Source organism: Cryptomeria japonica, chromosome 5 (genome assembly GCF_030272615.1).
Source record: "Cryptomeria japonica chromosome 5, Sugi_1.0, whole genome shotgun sequence".
Classification (NCBI taxonomy): domain Eukaryota; kingdom Viridiplantae; phylum Streptophyta; class Pinopsida; order Cupressales; family Cupressaceae; genus Cryptomeria; species Cryptomeria japonica.
In genome coordinates, this window is record NC_081409.1 from 820626020 (window position 1) to 820644320 (window position 18301).

Below are 18301 nucleotides of genomic sequence, written 5' to 3' on the forward strand. Positions count from 1 at the left end.
GAAAAGAAGGCTTGAAAAAGAAACTTAATAAAACCTTGCTCCAAAAGATGCTGTCATCATATATTCAGTCTCCAAGATTGAGTTACAGAAAGTATACAAGAAAATATGCTAAGGACAAAATGTTGTCACAAGAGCCTTCTCTGCATAATCAGAACTAACTCTAAAAATAGTGTCTTTTTGCACTAAGTACAAAAAACCCCAACTGATTTGGGTCGGATGCAAGAAAAATGCCTCAAAAAGAGGAGTCTAGAAGACACCAAAAAGGGCTATAAACCTGGAAAAGTCTTCCTTAATAAATAATCAACCCAAAAAAGCACTAGAAACAGCCTCAAAACACTTAACCAAGTAATAAAAGCCCCCCAAAATGGTTGAAAAGTCCAACTTCGACCCTTCACCTAAAAATGCTCCAACCTCCCTAGATTTGCTCCATTTGGTTTCAAACAACCTCATGTTCCTATAAAGACGCTCTTGTCTCCAAAAATATCTCAACTCCTTTTGAATGCTTCCCAAGTGGTTATGAGTGATCCTATATACTCTCCTTATGTCCCCAAACTGAAAAGACTTCTTTCAATGAAAGCCTTATCTCTCCTGAATTAACTCCTCCTTCAAAACTAAGTCAAAAGATTTAGTCTCCTTTTTGCATATGAGTATACCTTTTACATTTCGAATAATAATATTTAATTACAATTTATAACTGCATTGTAATTAAATACTTTTTACAAATAAATACCAGTCTTGGACCAAAAATAAAAACAAAAATATAATAAAAGTAAGACATGTTTGATATATTAATAAACATTTATTTATCAAATATGTTTGATTTTTATCATATTGAATAAAATAAAGTTCAGCGGACTTGAGGGAGAATATAAAATATGGCAAAGGGTTTTATAACCCTAAAAATATCTCACTCCCATCGCATTTTCCTCATTTTGCAAAATGAAAACCATTTGGAAGGTTCTCGAGGGTTTGGTGCCGCCATGGATGAAGGGTACTGGGCTTCCTGAGTCTTCATCTCTGAATGCAAATCCTCTTTTTCTACAGGTATGCTCGCCACATTTACCAGGAAACTTGTTGTGTCCGTTTTTATCTTGCATACACATACATTTCGCATATATTTTTTACCAGAAAATTGGAAAGTTCTGTAGCATTTTTAGCCAGGAGAATAATGCACTGTGTTTATTTATTTATTTTTTTTACATTCAATCAATCGCTACATTTCTCCTTACACTCCAAACCCCATAACTATGAGTTCGTGAGATCCAAAGGCTCCGGGTTCAAACATTCACCCATCCTAATCAATAAGCCCAAGTTTAAAGTTACAGTGCAGAGAACTTCTTCGACGGTAGATTACTCTGCCTTCTTTATATTGGTCTTATGGCTTGGAGACCTTTTCCTTGCATAAAACTTAATCAAACCATTCCAGAGCTTATAAACCCAAACGGTGCTCCCCACAATGGCCAAAATAACAGTGACCATCCAGAAGTATGCAATCCCCCTAGGGATGACCTTGTCAGCTTTTCCAGGAAAGTAAAAAGATCACAACTCCTTCTTCTTGGTATTCTTGTCTGCTTATCCAAACTCAGGTGAATCCTTCATTATCCCAGCAAGAACAACACCTCCCAGATAAACCATATGTTTCCGCCTGGGTGGATCCTCAATTCTTAGTCGCAATTTCTTAAGCCCATCCTTATTTCCCTTCAATACAACTTGAAGCTTCCTCCGCTAAGAACAATGTGCTAGTAGAGAGTCATGCGATTGTCTATGTCCATTTCTTGAATACAGCGGAATACCATATCTGCCATGCCATCTCCTTCCACATCTATAAGCTCTGGGGAGAAAAGAGCTTCGGGCGCTTGAAAACGTTCAGTGCCGATCTTTATCACCCGTCCATCTGGCAGCGTATAGTTCTTTACCAGGATAGTTGTTTCCAGTCCTAATTGATACTCACGCTTGTAGTCATAACTAACATAGCAAAGTTGTTCCTTTATTTCCCTAACAGTCTTAAAATCTGCAGTTCTATTTAACGCATATCCACGACGAAGAAGAAGATCTAAAAGATATGAGGTAATATGACGACCAGCTATGTTCATGCGTTTTGTGAGATGCGGGAAGGAATATCCATCAACAACAGGTACCACATGAGTCACACCATCACCAGAATCAATAACTAGACCAGTCAACAGCCCTTGAGCATACAGTGTCAGAACAGCTTGAATCTGAATGTAAACACCTGCAAAGTCATACTTCTCAAACATTGTTTCAATCATTTTTTCACGGTTTTTAGAAGGATTAAGAGGTGGATCTGTCAGTAAAATCTTACACTCTGCTGGGTCAATCCTCAACTCATTATAAAAAGCATGATCCCAGATATGGCCCATATCATCCCAATTTTGGATGATGCCGTTATTAACAGGATAAGAGATTTCAAGCTGGTGATGAAGACTTGCGCATGCTTCCCCTACAACAATGTTCTTTAATGTTTTTTCCTATCAATGACTCTTCATATCGTAACATTGGCTGACCAACAATGCAAGGAAATACTGATGTTGGAAAATTTTCGCCAGCAAAACCATACTTAACATACTGTTACGCTATGCATATATCAAACTGCTAATCCTCTGCATGCATGTCTGTGTATAGGTATATATTCTGTATATATCATTTGTGGTTATACCAAACACGAAGAAGGGCATCGTTCAGCTCTTTTAGGTTTGTGTCCTCTCTTGCATTCCTAAGCTCCCTCATGCACTCTTTTAAAGCACCAACCAAATGAGATACTCGATCTTCAAGTGCAAACTTTTGTTGTGTTACAGTGTCAAATTGTTGCTTTAAAGCCATTGCTTCCCTTTCGGCTTTCTCCCAACCTGAAACAGCTTCTTCTGCAACTTTAGCATGCTGGGATTGATCTTATGTAGAAATGAAGTTCGAGCACGGGCTCGTGACACTCATTCCTGTACCAGTTAATTCTGATTTCATTCAGCTCACTGTTTGAACATGCATTTAAGATTCAAATACTCTTTTTCTTTACCAACTTGTTGCATTAAATTGTTCAACTTCATGATGTAGTATTGATCCTTTTAAAATACTGTAAGGTTTCACATTGAAATAATATGTCCCTTAAAATAGTTTATGCATTAACATTTTCTTTCTATGCATATCATGAATAGTAAAGTAAAAGGTTTCATATTTAAAACAAACATGTCCCTTTAATACTTCAGTTGGTTTTTTCATCATTCCACCTTGATAATCTGAGATTAGTTACTCTAAAGGGTATGTCGGGCTCATACCCGAAGGGAGCCTCGGTCAGGGGCACATGCCAATTAGAGTAACTAATTATCTGCACATGAAACAAACCCATTAGCATAAACATTTCTTTTTCCTGAAGCAGTGATTTGTCTTTATCTTTCCTGCCTTTTCAAAACAGAGATATGATAGGCTATAATAAATGATATGTCGTAGGATAATCTTTCATTGCTTAGATCGGTTGGATCTAACACCTCTTCTTTTTTTTTTGTGCAGGAAAGTAGGAGTTTTCAAAGTCTGAAGATCGAGAAAACATTCACAAGAGCAACGGGGCAGCCAATAACCAGTCAAAGCAACCCAAGGCAATGACTGGTTATCCTCACACTCATTATTTAATTCTATCTTTTTCTGTTTTGGATATATAGGAAAGATAGAAATGCTAAGCTCACGGCTTGTGTGAGGTTTTAAGAAACTCAGTGTATATAAATATGCTTCAGATGCATGAACTCAATTTGTAATTTATCATTGTTCAATACAAATGAAAAATATCCTCTTTTTCCTCTTTTTTTTTAAACACTGCGATGTATCTTTTGTAAATGCAATCATTTGATAAATATGCATCGTTTGGCTAAAATTACATGGGTAATGAAATTTTAGATAATAGTTACAGCTCGGTTACAACTCGGTAATAACTCGATAAATACTAAACTTCACTCGGTAGACATTCTGCCTTCATTAACCGATAGCGATAACCTTAGGGTTTACCGACTAGGTTCTTTGCTCGGTAACATAGTATAGTATTATCCTTACAATTTACAACATATGTATGATGTTAAAACAATCTAAACATCATGATCTCATCATTGTCTAACTCGGTAATAGTTGCCCATTGAATACCTTATTCATCCCCTCATTCATCATATTCTTTCTGTGTCTTTTACCAACATCTTTATGCTCTTCAAATCATACTTCTCAAGATATGGCAACATCATACTAAATTAGAAAATCAATTTCTTGACATCAATGACAAAATAATAATATCAAGACAGTAAACATCCTTAATTAGTTATATCCATAATCATCAACAACCTTCTCAATATCCTTATTGAAATGTCAACAATCTCCCATTGTCTGTTATAATGCCAAATACCAACATTCCTATCCTTGGTTGCAATATCATCATCCCTATGACCATCATTGAGATGCAATGAGTGCTAAGTAGATTATTCATGATCGTGAGAAATAGGTTCTTGCAATCACTACATGTGACTTATGGGTAAATGAAGATTAACTTCAAATAGAGGATACAACACCTAATAAATCATTACTTATCTTTGGTACTAGTTCGATACCTACACTTTTTAAAGAAGATAAACATGTAAAAAGAAAAAAAGAGTGTCTAATCAAACTAATTATATAGTGATGTGGCATTGGCCCTCTTAACAAAATTGATTGACTTACAAAAAAACCAACAAAAATGAATTCTTTGTCAAGTATAGAAACTTAACTATAAACATAGATGCCAAAATCTTATTCTATATAGTTTTATCATAATGGACAACCCATGTCAAATTGGATATAAAATCAAGATGAAATCCCAAAACACGAAAAACAATATGAGTACAATCTTTAATCTTTAAAACTAAATAAATAAGTATCTTCATTTATTAGTACTAAATCAAAATAAATGGATTATTGACATGACATTTAAGATTATGAATTTTAAGTTCACTTTTAATATTATAAAATAAAAATGTAAATATGTGTTACGCAATAGATTTGTTTTAAAATTATGTAGTACCAAAGGTTTATAGTTTAACCGGTCATTAAAAAATTGAAGTTTAATTGATTAAGCATGCTAAGTAAGAATGGAAACCAAGAAAAAAGGTTCAAATACTTACCTGACTCATATTGTCAATTAAACAATTTTAAATTATAATAATAAAAAAAAAAATCTTAAAAAAAATTAAAATTTTAATAACTATAAAATATATATAAAGGTTGGATGCTGCTTATTCTCTCTGTTGCGAGTCAACATATTTCCTAAATTTAAATACCACGTCAAAAAAGCAAATATACCAACGGCCATGATTTTCCAGATATATTTAGAATGAATTGAATAGGGTTGTAAGGATTAATAGAATTCGAATGAAATTTACCAACGGCCATAATTTTCCAGTTATATTTAGAATGAATTGAAGAGGGTTCTTAGAATTAAGAGAATTCGAATAAAATTTAAATATCATGTGCCAAAAAAGCAAATATACCAATCCCAATAATTTGATTTTTTACCAACGGCCATAATTTTCCAGTTATATTTAGAATGAATTGAAGAAGGTTCTTAAAATTAGAAGAATTCGAATTTGAAGTCACTGGACCATATGAATTACAGCAGACTGCAAATGGGTTTGGAAAGGACGTGACAGAAGATAAGAATTTGTCAAGAACTTGCAAATTACTCTGCAGAGTGCGCATTCTAGGAAATAAGTCTTTATTATTTGTTGCTCTGTTTAAAATAGATGTGATTTTTTGAATTTAAAATCTTTGATGATAGGTTTTATTTTGTTTATGTGTAATTTTGAATTTCGGTCATTATCGCTTTAATTTTCTTGTCCTATTTTATATGGTATGCATACATATACTACAATTTCTAGATCCAATACTGAATTTGGGATGTAGGCACTTAAACATCATTCCTTCTCCAATTTAATATTTCTAACTGAGAAATGGGAGTTTCTGATGAAATTTTAAATTTCTGTCATTATTCTGGATTTAATAAGAAATGGAGATTTTTCATGAAATGCTACTTTGGGCTTTTTTCTGTCTGGAATTAATTCATTTGGTTAAGATCTTTAAGCTCTGTTTTCCCCTCCTGACCTAAGAATTGAGGCGGTGAGAGGGGAGGTGTAGCCTTATTACTCCAGAGTCTCTCATGTATAGCCTTTGCCGGCTTAGGCATTCAATGCTACTTTGTGCTTTTTCTGTCTGGAATGAATTCATTTGGCTAAGAATTTTAAGCTCTTTTTTCTCCTCCTGACCTAAAAATTTGACATCCTTTCTCTTATTTACCAAGACCTTGTTACCCTTTGCTAGAGAGGAGCGAACAACATGGGAATTGAGGCTGTGAGAGGGGAGGTGCAGCCTTGTTACTCCAGATGTCTCTCATGTACAGCGTTAGGCATGCATTGCCCCATGAACCTAGATACGCTTGGTCCTTACATATTGAACACCTATAAGTTTTGTCCACCAATTGTACAATGGTTATCATTATAAGACCTCAGGAAAATTGATGAAGTTTTACCATCATTTAAATTCATGACTGAAGTCAGATCTTTCTTAAAACTCAGCGATTGATGTGATATCTTGTCTTACATCAATTGGTATACACATAACAGGGGAAAACAGGGTATAAATTTGTTCACGGTACAAGATACACTAAAGTCTCAATAAGAACTAAGACAAACTCATTTACTCTCGTAATTACATTACAACCTCCTCATATTCAGAACAGTTATATTGATGGAGAGGTCTATTTGTTCTCAAATGTTGCTTCTGTTACACTTGTTATCAAAAATGTTTCTATCGTATTCATTCCTAGCTCGGTACTGTGATTAATGATGCCTATGCTGACTTAGAATGCTCCAGATTACAATCATACGGACCTCCTGGCAGGGTTAGGGTTCTGACTGAGTCCTCTTATTATTACAAATTTATAGGTCATAAAACTAACTATTATTGCCATCTTATCATTATTTCATTTATTTGAGAACTCATTGCCAGCTTATATAGACCTCATTTACTCAACGATTTATGCGGCTCAGCATAGGTTTATCGTTAATCTAAGCAACTTGTTACACTGTTTTGGCAACCCTTTAATTCTCACTGAAGATAAGGCAGAGCAGAGTTCATTCAAGCTGTAGGCATAATTTTATAATTTTCCTAGATGGATAATCCTCTACTTGTTACGGCCTACAGTAAATGCTTATTAACCATATATTGTCACAGTGAATGGAACCAAAATTGAAGAAGGATATTCATACAAGCTTATTGTCCTATCACTTCGTAATATATTCCTTTGCTCTGCATAAATATTCATGGTACTACTAAGCAAAGATACTAAACAGTACACGAAAACTGATGACTTCATTCATTCTTTATTCCTGCTATCTGCATATAGTGCTAAATGGTTAATACTCTGTTTTATACCATTATCAATTTCTTAGATGGTTAACCATAATTAGTCCCATCCTATAACCATAATTAGTCCCATCCTAAAGGGAATTTTAGAGATTTTGAAAAAAACACTTCATGTCTTTTCTCCATAATGCTAGACCGTGGTAGTTAGACCATCAGGGTTTAACCTTGCTCTTAGTTCAAGTAGATTAAAATCAGGGTTTAGGGGAGGTAATACAATTGATATGACCTTTAATCATACTTCCCAATAATTACACTATAGTTATTAGATGGCTTTAAAGTTTAATGCAATCAACACTGGTTTGGCAACATCAAATGTGGTCGTCTGATTCGAAGAACAAAATCTAGCAGGTTTTCATTACATGAGCACCAATAAGTCACCCCAAATTCATTTTATTTTTCATTCCATGGTTACAATTCACCTTACATCCGTTGTTATATATTGATCAACATTTGTTTGGCCAACACAGTAACTTCCTTGGTTACATCAATTTGGTGAGTTCATCCCTGTGATTTTGTTCATTAGTATTTTTAATAAAATATCAGAAATTGTTTCTAAGTGCATTGGCTATTATAATACAACATTCAAACATTATCAACCAAGTTCATACCATTACAATCTTGGAACAGAGATAAAGCTAGGCCATATATTACATCAGTTATGATACTCATCATAAGGAACTAGTATAAGTATAGAGGATCTCCTCGAGTTGATTTCACAACTTGGTAGGAATCCAAAACCTTCTTTCAAGGAATGAAAAGATTCTATCTTTATGCAGAAAGCACCATTCAGTCATAGTATCATCTTCTTGATATATCATTATTGAAAGGTTTTAAATTTTTAAGTTTGCTCCCATAGAGGTTTTATCACCAAATAATGCACCCTTTCCAAGTTGAGCAAACTTGGCTTATTGGTGAAACATGGGATGACTTCTCAAAGTGTGGGCTTTGGTAAACTGAAGTCAACCTCCAGAGAGGGCTGGTTCCCTTGGAGCTCACCTAAACTAATTGACTTGCTGAGAAAAGAGGAAGAAATGCTTGAAAATGAAACCTCTATCTATGATGGTGATTTACCAAAATCTTTAGACTTGTACTATTGTTCCTAACACACAAAATAATCAAATACTCAACTATTTTTTCTACACAACTCAATCAGCTTGCATATTTTTTACATCAATGCTTTATAAGAAGGCTAGAATTTTCATTGTTTCGAGAAGGAAAACATAACTTTTCACAACACATAACTTTTTATGTTCATTGCACACCTTACAACCTGCAAAATGTATATGTTTCTCTGTTCCAAGGTGCTGGGATGAGATGAAACCTCGACAAGATATGAAAATCACAAGAATATTCATCTATCATCAAGATACACACAAGGAGACAAAGAGATTAGAAGGCAAAATCAGTGAATTTTATAGATTTAAGGTGTTGTAGCAGCAAATACAAGTCTGAAATATTTGAAAATTTGTAAATACGTAGCTCTTTTCTTCCAGAAAGAATCACAAAAGTTACAATACATGGCAGAAAGAAAGCCAGAACCCCAAAAACTGAATCTAAGCATTGATTTTAGCCTAGGATCCGCTTCCTACAAATCAACATCATGGAAATTAATGTTCAAGAGACGTGTCTAGGTGTACATGACCTAGTCCACTTCCTTTAAGCGCTAGAGAAAGGCTTTATCATTGTCTTGAATATTGATTCACTTAGGTGGCGTTGAACATGGTTGGTGTTGAATTTTTCCTCTTCTATCACTGCTTGTTGGCTACTATATATGTTTTTATTTACCAAGCGAGTCACCAATCTTCTCTTGGATGCTTGCAAATCTCTGCAAACCATTCATAACTACTCCCTATATGCTTGGAACTGTCATAATGGCCATTAAAGTTATTCAAATCATAAACTCTCCTGTACATATTGTATGCTTCCGGATTCGAATCCGGAAGCATACACTATTAGTCGAATGGATTGTGGAAATCAACTGATGTTGACTCTCCTGTACATTTTAGATGACATGTGTTGTTGGAGATGAAGATAGTTAGAACTTCTTGGGAGGCATAGGAGACCTTCAAGGGAAAATATTGACACGTGTTTCATTCCACCACAGTCTCTCTATCATAGAATCTTGCCACTTGTTCACTCCTAGGACTGTGACTTTTACACCCAACTACCATATCCTTTGTCTCAATCATCTGCCCTATCAAACCTCTGTCCTTAGCACTGTCTTTTGGCACTATGACTATCTTTTCTCTCTAGAACCCAAATACGTTGTCATAATAGGTAGGCTTCGGACTATAAGATAACTACCATAGTATCTTGAATCTGCTTTGCTCTAGTATTGTCATCTTTGTGTTTGGTCTCATGTAAAACCATATGTCTTGTGGATGAATCAAATCTCTAACACTGAAAATTATCCACTTTTTCTTGTCCAATACAGTCATCAAACTTAATGCACATACTTTGTAACCTTCTTTGTCCTCTTCAACTATTGTCCACACTTTAATACTCTTTCTTTCCAAGCAGCTGGTAGTTTCTGAGATCTGCCTTTTTATGACTATCATTTTCACCTTTTCTTTTAACTTGGCACTTAAAATGTCATGTCCATAACATTCTTGCCACTATTACAATGCACAAGTCCATCATAAAACTATCAACAGTTATATTGCCCATGCTGTCATACCTCTAACTCTAACATTCTGCTATCAAGGGCAAACTATCTCCTATATTTACTCTTCACCTTCCTTTGTTTGCTATGATGATTTCCCTGCCTTTTGTGCACTGCTGTCCTTAGTCAACATAGACTGTAACTTGTCATTGCTTGACTGCACTAAGAAAGTCTTCATTTGTTCAAGACAGTCATGATGCAAGGGTTCTTGGGCCTTTGTCTTAGCATCTCTATGAACCCCCCCTTTAAGCACAATCAATCATGAAGCTATCACTATCCATTGTGTTTGTGAAGTGACTGTCATGCTTTTTTTTTCTCTGATAACCTTTCCTTATTTTAGAGATAACACTACCATCTTTACCTCAAGATGCAACTTGTATGGTTTGTTGGCAGATGAAAGCTTACAAGGCTGTTGGTGATTCATATCCATAGCTTACATCTTCCTCTTGACTGTCAGCTGCATTACCTGCTCAACTAAATTGTTTGTGTCTCCTTATTTCCATTTAGATCCTCTCTACCTTGATGCTCCATCGTTGACTCATCTAGTCCATAATGTTTATGATTTAAAATAGCATCTCCTAAATAAAATGAACACCCTTAAAAAACATCCCTAGAGTTCATGTACTTTTCATTTCTTTCCAATGGACTGCATATTCATGAACCTTTGTTCTCGTTTACACAGATTCAAGAGTTTCTTGGCTCTGTTTCTCAGCACCTTCCATTTGTCTTCAATACATGAGTTGCATGGAGTATTACTATCATTTCCTTGGCTCATGGCCTACTGTCCCTTTATGACTTGATGTTGGAATGTCTTTGGTATGCTTACGAAGTCTTCACTCAGCAATGAATGCCATCCTCAGATGAAAGCTTATAAGGCTGTTGGTGATTCATATCCATATCTTACATCTTCCTCTCGACTGTCAGCTGCATTACCTGCTCAACTAAATTGTTTGTGTCTCCTTATTTCCATTTAGATCCTCTCTCTACCGTGATGCTCCATCTCTGACTCATCTAGTCCATATTGTTTATGATTTAAAATAGCATCTCCTAGATAAAATGAACACCCTTAAAAGCATCCCTAGAGTTCATGTAATTTTCACTTCTTTCCAATGGACAGCATATTCATGAACCTCTATTCTTGTTTGCACACATTCAATAAGTTTCTTGGCTCTGTTTCTCAGCACCTTCCATTTGTCTTCAATACATGAGTTGCATGGAGTATTACTGTCATTTCCTTGGCTCATGGCCTGCTGTCCCTTTATGACTTGATGTTGGAATGTCTTAGGTATGCTTATGAAGTCTTCACTCAGGAATAAATGCCATCCTCTTGGTTGTGCTTTGTATAACACAGTACTCCTCATCTAGTATGAATTATCAAGGCTTCAACCTCACAATCAAATATATAATTAGCAGCTTAAAAGTTATTTTGATCAAGACTTTCTTGAGGGATTCGATTGAGACAGTGAATCAACATCCCTATAAGCTTTTGAATGATAAAAAAAATTGTGTTCCAATAGCCCCAACATTATCATCAAAACAATACTGATCATCTTGACTGCAAAACCCAATATGGAGACAATATAACCTTGAAAACCAGGCATGCAAACATTCATTTTGATGCCTATTATGAGTCAACAATGATGACAGCCCTCTTTTACTAACAAGCCATCAATACTTGTCATCATAGGCAATAAGAACATTGAATACCATTATGTACGTTGCATGTTGTGATGACAGATTTGCCTTGACTGTTGTCCTTATCACTTTGAAAATGCCTCTGTGTTACCATTATGTAATAGGATAGGGTGAAAAGTGTTTGAAGGGATTTTGATGACAGCCCTCTTTTACTATCAAGCCATCAATACTTGTCATCATAGGCAATAAGAACATTGAATACCATTATGTACGTTGCATGTTGTGATGATAGATTTGCCTTGACTGTTGTCCTTATCACTTTGAAAATGCCTGTGTTACCATTATGTAATAGGATAGGGTGAAAAGTTTTTGAAGGGAAATCCACAGTGAAACTCTCATCTCTTCTTGGAGGGAAAGGGTAGTTTTCATCTTGATCTCTCAATCACACATGTTTCACCCACCAATACACATTGGCCCTATTACAATTTGTAACCACCTTAGTAATTGATGACATAACTATAAGTTTGAATGAGCAAGAGGAAACACTTATCAATAGTGACAAAGTGTCTAGGAGGAATATTAGGTGGGTAGAGACTATTCTGCTTCCACTACATTCATTTCCCTTGTAAATAATATACTACAAGCTTGAAATGAGATTGCATTGTAATTGGTACAATATGAAGCCATATGAATAATACCCTACAAAGAACACATAGACCTATAATTGTCTCCTTTAGTGACTAAATAAACTTTCTTAAGTTGAAATTTCACTAATATTGTTACGCGCTGAAATGGGACTTTGAACCAATTTAGTGAGTGACTAGACTAAGGCCATCTAACCCTATTGAGAAAATGTATGATATCTTTTATGTTTCATAATTGGTATCTTGCAAGAACTAACCTATAAATATGTGTATCCAATGGTATAATATTATTGATATTTCTTAAGAATATCAACCCATAAATTGACAATGGAGAATGGGATTTTGTGAAAAGGCTCACTAGAGATTAAATTTTATTATGCATCCTCTTAAATCTTGTAAAATTGTTTGAATTGGTCAAATTACGAAAAATGGAACCACTTGAAATAACAAGATGAAGGGGTTCAAAAGAAACAAACTTGGCTACTAACCCAAAATTTCAAGAAATAAAGAAAAGAAATCTTCTTATAAGCCAAGAATGGGTTATTCTAAGGAGGGGAGGTTGTCACATCCCATAAAAAGAGCATTTAATTTTAGTCAAGAAATAAATAAGTTAAGGGGACATTAAAATTTGATTGAATGTAGGTTGGAAAATTCCCTACAATTTGCATTAACTAATGGTGGTGAGATAGGAAAGATAAGTTGCCAACCATTAAGAAGCATGGAGTCCCTTCCCCATGCTATGCAGTCTTTAAATTGTTAATAAATAATAATGGTGGGTAGTTGTGAATGTCCATCAGGACATTAGGTGGGTGTAAACGTGAATTCCATGACTCTTGATAAGGTCCTTCTTTCTCATGTTAAAAAAAAGGAGTGTTGGTTATGTGTTTGGGGGGAGAGGCTTCTTACAAGGGAAAAATATTACCTCTTTCAAAAAAAGAAAAAGGATGGAAGTGAAGATAAGAGGAGGCAAGACAACTAGAGTGCACAAGGAATGGAAAATGCAAAAAAGATTTGCACATGACAGTCTCATGGAATGCATAGGTCACGACATATAAACAAATGGATTTGTTCAAAGGGCTATAGAAACTTTCAAGAAAAGTCAAGAAATGCAAGTGATAGTTGAAAAGCTTAACTCCATAACCTCTAGCAACAACCTTCTAGCCTGTGCAGGCATGACAGTGTTGGAGCAAGTATGGCTAGCTCCATTATTCCTTTCTTTGGGCACGAGTTAACTGAACTATCTTAGTATTAGATGTACATTCTTTAAATATTATGTCAAATAGTTCATAGGCATTCTCCATACTTCCTCAACTTGTCTTCAAAGTACAAAAGCTAGATATATAGCATTAACTCCATTTTTTCCTTCTTGGGTTCTGTTGATGTGTTTACTAGGCACATGCCAACTCAGAATAAAATACCAAAGTACCTTACCCTCTCCTGAACAAAATCTTTTAGATGCTGAAGATTAGGCTTAAGGATCACCCAAAAAGACTCCAAGGTTCGTGTATGTAGGATATCTACGTGTAGATAAGCCTAGTTGGTCGTTGTAATTGTTGTTTCATCTAGGGGCATTTATGGTTCGAAAAGATTCAATAATTGATTAGCAGGATGGTATGCAGTGATTATCAAAAAAAGGGGGCAAAAGGTAAGGGTTTAGAAGGAATTCTAAGCTACTCTAGCATGAATAGATCAAGAAATGATTTAAGTGAAACTCAACTAGTTATAGCATTGCCATTCATGAACAACTCCACTAAAACTAGTGCAATCTTCTAAGGATGTTTGAATATTTTCAAATCACTGCCAACCGTAAACACCATCAATTGAATCCATATCAATGATCAAACAATAATCGAACTTAAAACACTTTTAAATGTTCCAGTTGACTACACAAGGCTCGCTTACAATTAGCAAGAAAGCTAGTGGTATGGATAACGAGCTTCACAGTATATCAAATGCAACATTCCATCATGAAATCTAATGCTAAAACTATCACCAAAAGATTTAGCTTGAGAAGATAGAAGAACCATGTAATGAGCTTCAAGGATTGAGAAAAACACCATAACTTCAATGTTTCATTAATCCACTAGCCAAACAACAACAATTGGTCATAAGACTGAAGATTGCAGAATCAATGTAAAATGCTATGCTTGTGGAAAATTTAGACATATGGCTAATTAGTTCAGGTCAAGCAATTTCACCGGTTTTAGCAAGGCAATTCAAAAGAACAATGTTACATGTTATGCATGCAATGAAGTTGGACATATTGCTAAGTTCTACAGAAGCATAAATCCATCAGTTGGCAATGGAGGATCAAATGAAAAAGGAAAAGAGAAGGTTAATGAAATCTAGCAAGATCATACTCAGAGATGGGTGAGGAAGAACGAAGAGCAATCATCAGATGAGAATGTTTCGGTTACCTATCTGGCAGAAGAGGCTTCTCTTGCACCGAGAATGAGCTCATTCGGTAACTAAGGCAAATGCCTTAAGGGTAGGAAAAATTTCATGGAAGATGATGCATATGCCCCTGGAGGAGATTCTGGAAGATGTTCCAGATATTGGAAAAGATTATCCGGCATTGATATGTTCAGAGTGAGATCCAGTATCTTTCACCAGTAGTCATTTATGTTAATGGAAGATTAGAGTTTTCTCTTGATGGATAAAAGGTCGAATACACTTCATTATTATTCACCCAGTATTCAGAGCAACTTAGTGCAATCAGAGGCTATTCATAGGCAATGAAATTTCTTCTTTAGCGATCACACTGGCGTCTGGAAGGATTTGTTGAAAGTTTTCACCGACAACGATCTAAAGATATTTTTCTTGAATCATGGAAGTGGGATCATCTTATGTTCATATTTTCATTGCAAATCAAACTATAGTAGAGGTTAAGGACTGCCCCATGCCAATTTTCAAGTGGTATCCACATGTGGCTACCAAGGAAGATTCGGTTGGAGCATTCTCTCACGTTCCAGAGGGAGTGGTATATGTAGAGGATGTTAGGGCATACATCCATTGTCATATAAAGGACATAGGCAATTCAAAGATTAAAGGAATGTATATGAATGAACTCATGGGAGAATCTGGTAAGATCAAACTGACATATCAACACATCAAAGATCTAGGGTTCACATATATTCTGGTTATTTCGGAGTTCGAGGATGAAATAGTGTAGTACCCTTGCCCTAATCAATTTCTAATCTTGGTTTGACCTTGGTTAGTTATCTTATTATAGTGTTATAGTCAGATGTTTTTATTAATTGCATACCTGTTAATGTGGGTTTTGTGCTATTTTGTATGCAAGTTGATTAGTTTCCCTATTTTGTGTTACTATCTCGGACTAACGCTTTCATTAAATTTATATATGTATGCATGTACGACTCTTGGATGTAGGAGATTTCAGGTACAGTGTTGCATGGGTACGAGGTTCGTCTCCCCCTAAATTTGCAGGTTTGAGTGTACCTCTTTAATCCTTAAAGTTGGATTAGGTGGTCGTGGTATTCTCGTTTGACCATAGTCATGCTCAAGAGAGCGTCATCAATCGTTGTCAGTATTCCCTTTGGTTGGGTTTGTGGATCATCTGTTCGATTGACCTTCTTGGTTTGCGTGTTTGATGTGTATGGTTAAATTGAGTAATTAATCCTTAATCTTTAATTTGATTAAATATGTGTTGTGCATTAAAGATTAATGGACTAAATTAAACAAGGCTTCTTTATGCAATAATCGTTATTTGAATTGCTTGATTCAGTTTAGGAGCAAGTTCAATTAAAAGGTTAATTTTAATGTTAAAATTTAATATGCTTATGCTGTTAGAAAAGGAAAGTTTTGAATTTAATTGCAATAGAATTAATTGTATTCTGTTGGCTTTTTAAATTAGAAAGATTTAAATTTAATTGAAGTAATTTAATTGAAGTAGAAGTAATTTTATCTTCTTGGCATTTTGGAATTGGAAAGGTTAATTTTAGTTGATTGAAAAAAAATCAATTTTAAATTGAAAAACAAGTTTAATTATTGATATAGTTGGAAAATAATGATTTTTGGGATTTATTTTAAATAAAATATTCTTATTCCAAAAATGAAATTTTTGGTCAACCTTTCCCATTTAACCTAGGCTTTTGGAAAAATAGAGAGATTGAATTTTTGTTGGGAAAATATTTTTGGATGAAAAATTTGGGAGTTTTGGGAGGAGAAATAATTTCTTGAGCTAGAGGATTGGGCTCTTCAACAATTCTCATCTAGGATTGCGTATGGAGGTAGGAATTCTTAATTGTTCCTTTGTTGCAAAAAAATTTACTATTGGGGTTGTAAAAATTATTCATAATAATTTAAGTTCTTGCAAATTGGTTGAATAATTGAGTTAAAAATGCCCCTTTTGCCCAAATATGGGTTTTTGTGGAAGAAATTTGTTTATGAGTTTTAGATATTCTTCAAGTTTTGGGTATTTGATACCCTATGGTTTAAAATATATATATATATATATATAACAAGTTATATTACCAAAACCGATTTTGTTTTGGTTTTAAAAAATAAAATAAAAAAATAAAAACCAAAACAAAATCGGTTTTGGTAATATAACTTGTTATATATATATATATATATATATATATATATATATATATATATATATATATATATATATATATATATATATATATATATATATATATATATATATATATATATATAACAAGTTATATTACCAAAACCGATTTTGTTTTCATGTTTATCAAAATATATATATTTATTGTTTTAAAAAAAAAATTAATTAAAAATTAGTTGGGGTTTGGAGGGGCGGGGAGCGGAGCTCTACCCACTGCCTCCTCACCCATGCGCAAGCTGTAGCCGGCGGTGGCCATAGGGAACTGCGACCCCCGCGGTGGCCGCAGGGTACTGCATCCCCTACAATGGCTACAGGGCCGCGGTGGCCGCATAGGGACCGCAAGACCTGCGTCCACCGCGGTGGCGCCGCGGCGGCTAGGGTACGACCGGCCCTAAACCCCCGTGAAAGGGAGGTGGGCCTGGCTCCCTTTTCGCCCCCCATAATTTTCGTAGTTTTTTAAAAAAGCTTTTTTTAATATTTTTTTTTATTATTTAAAAAAATATATATAATAATAATTTAATATTATTAAATGTAAATTTAAATTAAGTTTTTTAATTAAGTTTAAATATTGCATTTAAATAATGAATTATGATATTTGTAATTAATTAATTGTATAGTGGCAATATACTTTAATTAATTTTCAAATTGTATTTTATTATTAATGCATATTTCCTATTTAGATACTTAATTTGTTATTTTGTTATTATCAATTGTATATATTTTATTAACTGCGGATTAATAAATATATAGTAATTAATAATTAATTTTGGTAATTTTCTATATGCATCATGAAATAATTGTTTAGCTGGGAACGGACTATCTTTATGTGATTCCCTTAAATATATATATTTCCTTGATCGGTATAGTGTAACTTGGTTCTGGAAAAGATGAATTTGGAGGAATTAATTTTGAACCAGTATGACATTGATGTTTTAATTGAAGGTTAAATATCATATTTAGTTGGTTAAATGGTTGTTTAATTATATTCATGTGAAATTGGTTTAAGAACTCATAATGATGTATTTATGTATGTTCGATGCAAATGAACATCAGTGAGTTAGAAAACCAAGAACAACCTATACCTAGATGAGGTAGTTAACTGCAATCAAACTTAGTACATATAGAAGACTTGATTGACATTTAATGTTTAAATCAATTCGGAAAAGATTGTATCTTCTGATTATTGCCTATGCGAGTTTAATTTCTGTATTCGCTTTTGCTTAAGTAATGGCAAGCCTTGCTTTATTTGATTGGACTCTATCGTATGATTGATTTGGGGTACCTGTTTCAGTCCTTGGTTTCGAGTTTGACTATTGTTTT

General features: G+C 34.4%; 1 pseudogene; it reads right to left on the bottom strand.

Moving 5' to 3' along the window:
- Positions 1–1513: 1513 nt before the first annotated feature.
- Positions 1514–17422, bottom strand: LOC131075148 (actin-related protein 2-like; annotated as a pseudogene).
- Between the last annotated feature and the right edge of the window lie 879 nt (positions 17423–18301).